This window comes from Puma concolor, chromosome B2, assembly GCF_028749965.1.
Source record: "Puma concolor isolate L17-30 chromosome B2, mPumCon1.1.hap2, whole genome shotgun sequence".
Lineage (NCBI taxonomy): Eukaryota > Metazoa > Chordata > Mammalia > Carnivora > Felidae > Puma > Puma concolor.
This window is the reverse complement of record NC_141671.1, coordinates 29,986,483-29,993,867: the sequence shown is the minus strand read 5'-3', so window position 1 is coordinate 29,993,867 and position 7,385 is coordinate 29,986,483. Positions and strand designations below refer to the sequence as shown.

General features: G+C 43.1%; 1 pseudogene; it reads right to left on the bottom strand.

Moving 5' to 3' along the window:
* Window positions 1-5,556: 5,556 nt before the first annotated feature.
* On the bottom strand, window positions 5,557-6,955 carry LOC112853796 (large ribosomal subunit protein eL6 pseudogene; annotated as a pseudogene).
* Between the last annotated feature and the right edge of the window lie 430 nt (window positions 6,956-7,385).

The window sequence follows — 7,385 nt, the reverse complement described above, 5'->3', positions numbered from 1 at the left end:
AGGGCAGCATGCCTAGGGAGAGACAGTCTTACTTAGAAGGTGTTGGACTGTGTCTGTCTTCTGCTTATTTTCATTCAATAGTCACACACGGACTAGATGAAGGAAAGAAGGAAGGAGAGAGTGGGGATTTCAGTGAGGACTCACATGCAGATCTCTGGCTCTCAGACTTAGTAGGGGAGAAATCTACTGACCTCCATACAGGAGAGCTGGCTACAGCCTGCTTACAGAGAGACTTTGTGTGCATTTTTAAAAGACTCCTCCTGGGTTGAATTAAATAGGCGCAGGCAGCCCATAGGTATGTGAGCTTCACAAGTGGCACCTTTTGTGCAAATTAGGAAAAAAGCCACCTTCCTTTGGGCAGGCAGTCTGTGCCCTGCTGGTGCATGAGGCCAAGGGAGCTGAGGCTGAGGCTGGAATTTAGCCACACTCACCATCTTTGTGAGTTCATAGGCAGGGCCCAAGGTGCCCAATTCTCCCTGTGCCTCAGGTTATCTGTTGGGATGCACAGTCTTGCATTGTACACATCAAAGCATTTTTTAGCTCCAGACAGCATCTGCCTTGAAAAGGAGGAGGAAGAGACAAGGAGAAGCTTCTGTTCCCTTCCCCTTTTTTGTGATATATGGACACAGATCTGTGCACATGTGAACCCATGCATACACACTTGCATGCCCATGCATACATGCAAGCACACACAAAGTCAGAGGCCTGTTGGGTAGAGCTTAAGCCACTGAATGTTTCAAAAAGAATAGCAATACCTAAAATAGAATAATTGGTAGATTAAAGATGAGGCTTATCTTACTATTCATGGTTCTTAGTATTATATGCAATTACATTTTAGAAACCCAACAGATAAATGGTAAGTATGGAATTAAGGAATCACAGTGTAGTGAATTCAAGGAAGCTGATGTTACTCACAAGAGTAAATTAAGTAGGAGGCATAGGGCATAGGGCCATGGTCAGGAGCTTTGTGTAGGATTTCTGGAGCTTCATGCATTCAGAGAGTACATCAGAGCCATCTTGCAGAGACCCAATATCCATTCTCCATTCCTCCTACTGACAAAACTCCAGTTTTACTTTGGTTAGAAATGTTCCTCTGTTTTAAAAATAATTTTTTCCCTCAGCTTCCCATGCAAGTAGGAGTGGCTCTGTGACACAGTTCAGTGAGACTCCTAAGTTACTAAGTGGGACTTGCAAGAAAATCCTTTTCTGGAACTGACTCTACAGGCTTGGGTCTTCTTTGGCCTTTATCCTCCCATTTACCCCTGCCTGAAGCATCAACATGATAGCCGGACCTCCAGCAGTCATCTGGACAGCATTTCTTCATTTACTCAACAAACACATGGTGTTTTCAGTGCTAGGGACTCCTCATGAAGAAAATAGACAAAAATCCCTTCCCTCAGTGAACTTAGTCTAGTGAGAGGAGACAGATCATCAACTAATTGCTATGTAATATGTCAGAATATAGTAAGGGTTAAGGAGGAAAATAAATGAAGAGATGATGCAAGACACAACCAGCCCTAGAGAAGAGACGGTTCAGGGGCTGAGGGAGCCAGCTTCTTGCTACACTATTAGGAGCTCTGTTCTCACCTTGAGATTGATTTTAAATGCAGAAAAATTAAGCCCCTAAATTGTTATGTCACTGTTTTTCAGGTTTCTGTTACTACCAGCTGAATGCCATCCCCAAGCTGATAATGATCCTAAAAGAAGGCTGTCTTGGGCATGCACAGTAAACATTTCCTCAGCTCTTATCCACATGAATAGGTTGTTAGCCAGATGACACAAATAGCAAGACAAGTAATAGATTCTCAATAAAGTAACTACTCCAATCCATGAACATATACAAAGCACCACTGCAAAAATATGATGATTTTTCACAGAACTTTTCTGTAGATTGAACACTGAAAGTTTCAGTAGTGGTCCTGAAGTTACTTAACCTTACAGTGCTGCATTAAAAACTAATCTTCGCACGAACAAAATGTGGGCGGGGTACTACGGAAAAAGAGGAGGTGAGGGTAGAGAAATGGGGAAGGGAGATAGGGGTCTTTGTCTATAGCAGAGGTTGCAGACTTTGCCGCCTGCAGAGGCAAAGCAGGAAATGCAAATGATAAAGCACTCGAGGGTGAGAAAAAAACAAGGCTTTTGCTGTCTCTTTGTTCTCCCACTTTTGAGTAAAGATGTGGGTTGGAACAGAAATTTTTCTGCTAATGGAAAAAAAGCTGCTCAAACTAAATGATAATTGCTAACTGACATTTTCCCTCAGTGTGAGGGAAACCAGGGAACACCAAGTAGACTCTGGTGACCTGAGAGGGGCCGCCACCATCCTGCTTCCTCGACTGTTGCCGTTATGGGCCTCATGATGCCAGATAGTTTCAATTTTTTTAGAAATTGAAATCTGGATTTTTTTAGGTGAAATATCCCATTTTTAAATGTTGGGAATGAATTCAATATTTTTGGTAAGCATTCTGTTACATACTATATGTCTCTGCAGTTATCAGGCAGCAGGCCATGAGTTTGCACCCTCGGGGTATGCTGAATGGATGGGATAAAAAGCTGTTGCAGTGAAAAGTGGGAGAAAGCCAAGAAGTTAGGTAAGGCAAGGAGATGGGAAAGAAGGAGGAAATGGAAGAAAAGACTGAAGATGGTGGAATGGAAAGATTAAAATATAAGTCAAAAGAAAAAGATGTTGAAGAATGTGAGCGAGAAGAGATTGGGAGGGAGTGAAGAAGAGAGGAAGAAGGTAAAAAAAAAAGTGGGAGAAGAACTAGTTTAAGGGGAGGATATTTGAAGAGGTAGGAAGTAGTGGGGCCTCTATAGACAGAGGGTGGGGATTTGGAATCATTCCACAGAGACACAGGAATATGCAGGCACCACAGGGAGAACACCAGCTCCATATGGTGAAAGGGAAACCCGGGTTCTCAGCCTTTGGCCATCATTTTCTTTTTTTCCTTCCATCTTTCTGTCTTTCTATCTTTTCTTTTCTTTCTTTCTTTTTTTTTTTTTTTTTTTTTTTTTTTTTTGAGAGAGAGAGCACCCAAGCAGTGGTGAGAGTCAGAGGGAGAGGGAGAGAATCTTAAGCAAGCTCCATGATCAGCCTAGAGCTTGAAGTGAGGCTTGATTTCACGATCCTGAGATCATAACCTGAGCTGAAATCAAGAGTTGGACGCTCAACTGAGTGAGCCACCCAGTCTCCTCTCACTTTCTTTTGATAGTCAAATTGAAAGAGGACTGCAACTACCTCCATTCTGATCGCAGTCAGTATTTTCTGATTAAGTTCCTCTTTCCAGTTTCTCTCTTAATTCAGATAAAAGACCCTTTGGGCAAAGCATCCACTGGGGACAGAAACTACCCCCTCAAGCAATAAGGAGTGCTCTGACCCAGCAAGACCCCACATAACTGACTCCAAGACAATGAACAACCTGATTTTTGCTGCCCACCTGCACATACCCACCAACATTTGTCCCACATTTTCCCTTTATAAACCTAGAGGCAGGTGCCTGGGTGGTTCAGTCATTAAGCACCTGACTTTGGCTCAGGTCATATTCTCACAGTTTGTCAGTTTGGGTCCCACATCAGATGAGTTTGAGTCCTGCTTTGGGTGAGCCCCACTCCTCTCTCTCTCTCTCTCTCTCTCTCTCTCTCTCTCTCTCTCTCTCTGCCCCTTGCTCACTTGTGCTCTCTCTGTCTCAAAATAAAATATAATATAATATAAAATTAAATAAATAAATAAAATAATAAACCTAGAGGCTTTTCCAGCACTTTGGAGACAGTCTTTGTGACACTAGTCAGTCTGCCATCCTCCCAGTATAGGCCTCCCTGAAATGAATTCCTTTCTTGTTTCACCACCACTCATGTCTCTGACTTTCGATTTTGTCAGTGGAAAGTGATCAAACCTCATCTGTTTGGGACCCCTGCAGCAGGTGCTCTTGTACTCCTGTGCCCCAGTTACAAAATAACTCAAACCCCTACTGTTCTACAGCTACAGGAAGTCTAGGACCCTGACCCAGGAAGTGCCACCATTTTCCTGGTCAATATTACCTCTTCCTTCTTCCTCTTACCACTTCTCTGTGAGCATCCAGGCTCTGTAGCCCTTCCCTTCCTTTACAAGCTAACAACGGGCTAGGGGTCAACTCAGCTTAGTAGAGGCTTGAACCATGGATAGGCCAATGAGTAGGGGAATTACAACCCAGAACAGGGACACATTAGAATTCCATACCAAAGGTGACTGTTCCTAAAATGATTTCTGTTTCAGGGGACCCACTCTAGACATTTCTCACCTCTCTGCTCAAGGAATTGTGCTCAGCAATGGAACACCTCTTGGATCAGCCTCTCAGTTCAGACTCTGCCTTAATTTCATGTAATCAAAGAGTACATTATAGATTTTCTCTTACAAAGAGCAATAACTCCCCAGAATTAATGGGGCACCTGGGTGGCTCAGTCAGTTGAGTGTCCAACTCTTTTTTTTTTTTAAATAATCTTTTTTCATTTATTTTGCAGATCTTTTCTTCTTGTTAAAGTTTATTTATTTATTTATTTATTTATTTATTTTTTGAGAGAGAGAGAGAGCATGAACAGGGGAGGAGCAGATACAGAGGGAGAGAGAAAATCCCAAGCAGGCTCTGAGCTGACAGCACAGAGCCCAATGCAGGGCTCAAACCCATGAACTGTGAGATCATGACCTGAGCTGAAACCAAGAATTGGACACTTAACCAACCATGCCACCCAGGTGCCCCAAGCATCTGACTCTTGATTTTGGTTCAGGTCATGATCTCACAGTTTCATGAGTTTGAGCCCTATGTCAAACTTGGAGCTGACAGCTCAGAGCTGACACTCTTTCTGCCCCTCCCCCCCTCAAAATAAATAAATAAAACTTAAAAAAATTTTTTAAGAAAGAGCAATACGCCCACAAATTAATGATACCATCATACCCTAAGGCAAAAACAAAGGACAGAAGGTAGGAAGGAAGGAAGGAAAGAAGGAAAGAAGGAAAAGAAAAGAAAAGGAAAGAAAAGTAGCCAACTTGTAGAAGTTGTGGTACTAGAGAGGAAAGAAGAGACAGGTGAGAGAGAAGCAGCAAAGGTAGAAGAAGTTTGGAGCTGATGTGGAGGTAATCTGTTCAGGCCCCGGAAGAGCTGTGAAATGAAGGAGTTACTGTCATTATGCTCAAGGACAGAGAGCAGTTTCCTCTTCTCTGCCAGGCCACCCCATCCCATGTTATATCCTGAATGGCACTCCAGCTCTCCTCAAGGCCTACACAGACCATTTCCTATTTTTCTTCCATCTTACTTTCCTTTCCTTCCTTCCTCTCTCTTTCTCTCCTTCTTTCTCTCTTCCTTTCTTCCTTTCAAGTAGGCTTCACACCCAGCATGGAGCCCAATGTGAGGCCCTAACTCACAACCCTGAGATCAAGACCTGAGCTGAGATCAAGGGTCAGATGCTTAACCAACTGAGCCACCCAGGTACCCCTCTTTCTTTCTTTCTTTCTTTCTTTCTTTCTTTCTTTCTTTCTTTCTTTCTTTCTAATGGATCAGTTATTAAATTAGATTCTTTGTAAGAAATTTAGAACACCAATTTGTGAGGATACACTCCATTTGTGACATAAAACACAGAGCAGAGGTAGCCTTGAAGCTGAGGAAGAGCTGTGATTTGTGGCAGAATTTGCAAGTCCACAGCTTTCTGATCAACTTCGCACTGCTCTGTAATCTCATATTTCTCCTTCACCATGTCAGAGATCTCACCTTCCTGGTGTCTGGGTTTACACAGCTTCTTCTTGAAGCAAGCATCAGTGAGATGTTTTGGTGGAGGTACAATGACAAATTTCCGGTGTGTTCTACACAGAGGAACTCGATTGAGGGCCAGAGGTCCAGTCACAAGTAGCAAGCCACTGCTCAGCTGCTTCAGGAAAACAACCCTCTTGCCTCTGTTGCCCCCAGTGAGGATGATCAAAATGGTCCCAGGAGTGGCACCAGCTCACAGTTTTCTCACATGCTGACCTAAAAGTTTTTTGCCATGGCTCAACAGCTTTCAAGGCACATCTTCAGTAGGATAATATCTAGGTATTTTTCAAAGTTTAATCACTAGGGTACCACCATTGTCACCACCAACTGGTTTTGTGACAATAGCAAGAAACTTCTTTTTCTTTTCAACCCTGGAGTTAGCTGCTGAATACTTCCTCTTATACATGGCCCTTCTGGAATACATAGTCAATGGGGGAATATCTGCCAATTCCTCTGACTAGGACAGGATTTCAGCTATGATGGGACTTCCCACTTCCCCTTCTTTGTCGTTTTAGCCTTGAGGTTACCCTTCTGAACCCTGCCACCAGCATCAGCCTTCTAGGTTTTAGGTTTCTTCTCCTTAGTATCTCACTTCTCAGCTTTTTTCACCCACCATCTTGCAAGATGGGAAAAAGCTATTTCCTATTTTTCTTACTTACCTGTATAGCCTTAGAAAAAGTTCCTCCCTGAAGGTAACTTGAGTGTTTCTCTGTTCTTTGCAACCTGAAAAAGCTCAATACCTTCTTCACCTTAGCTTGTTTGTAGAAGACAGTCAGGGTTTGTGTTTGTGTTTTGTTTTCCAATTGAAAGGACAGTTGAGGACGTTTGAATATGGAACAGAAATATTCAAAATCTGAAGGATGGAAGCAGAAGTGCATATCTGCTGCACAGAGGGGAGCTCTGTTCAGTCCTGGACCCATTAGATGATGTATTCAGAAAATAAAATGCCTCTGATAAGGGATAAGTGACAGAAAATTACTACAGTCTAGGTCATTTCTTCATGATCAAGTTGTTAAAAAATTGAAATATTTCTTGACCTGCAAGTGACAACTTTTCTGTGCTTCTGAACAAACATCAACATGGACCCCTTCCAGTCACCAGTCCAGCACCTTCCAGCCCCTCTGTCTTACCCCTAAATCTGCCTCTCTCCCCCTGTGCCTCCTCTACTCCTGCCTCTTCATCGCCAACACACATTTCTTTTTCCCGTTCTTTTTCATCTATTCAATTATCCAACAGATATGTAATGAGTATCTACAATGTGCCAGGCACTGTGCTGGCAATGGAATAAAAGATGGCCAGCATGGGGCCCTCCCAGGCCACAGAGACTTACAATCCAGCATGAGGGCTGCAAAGTCTAGAGTCAACCACACTGCCCACATCTGAGCTCAGTGGATCTGGGGAGTGAAATGGGATGAGGTTAGTCCTCAGATGGAAGAGGAAATATAACTATAGGGTATTATGAACCTTTTATTATGGAGGCCGCAGACTTAGGCATGTTGAGCCTGGAATTTAATGTCATGCAGACTGACATCATCCTACTACTTACAAGTGTGACCTTAATTCTGAGCCTCTTTTCCCTTCTGGTAGTAACAACCTTAGCCAACTAACAGG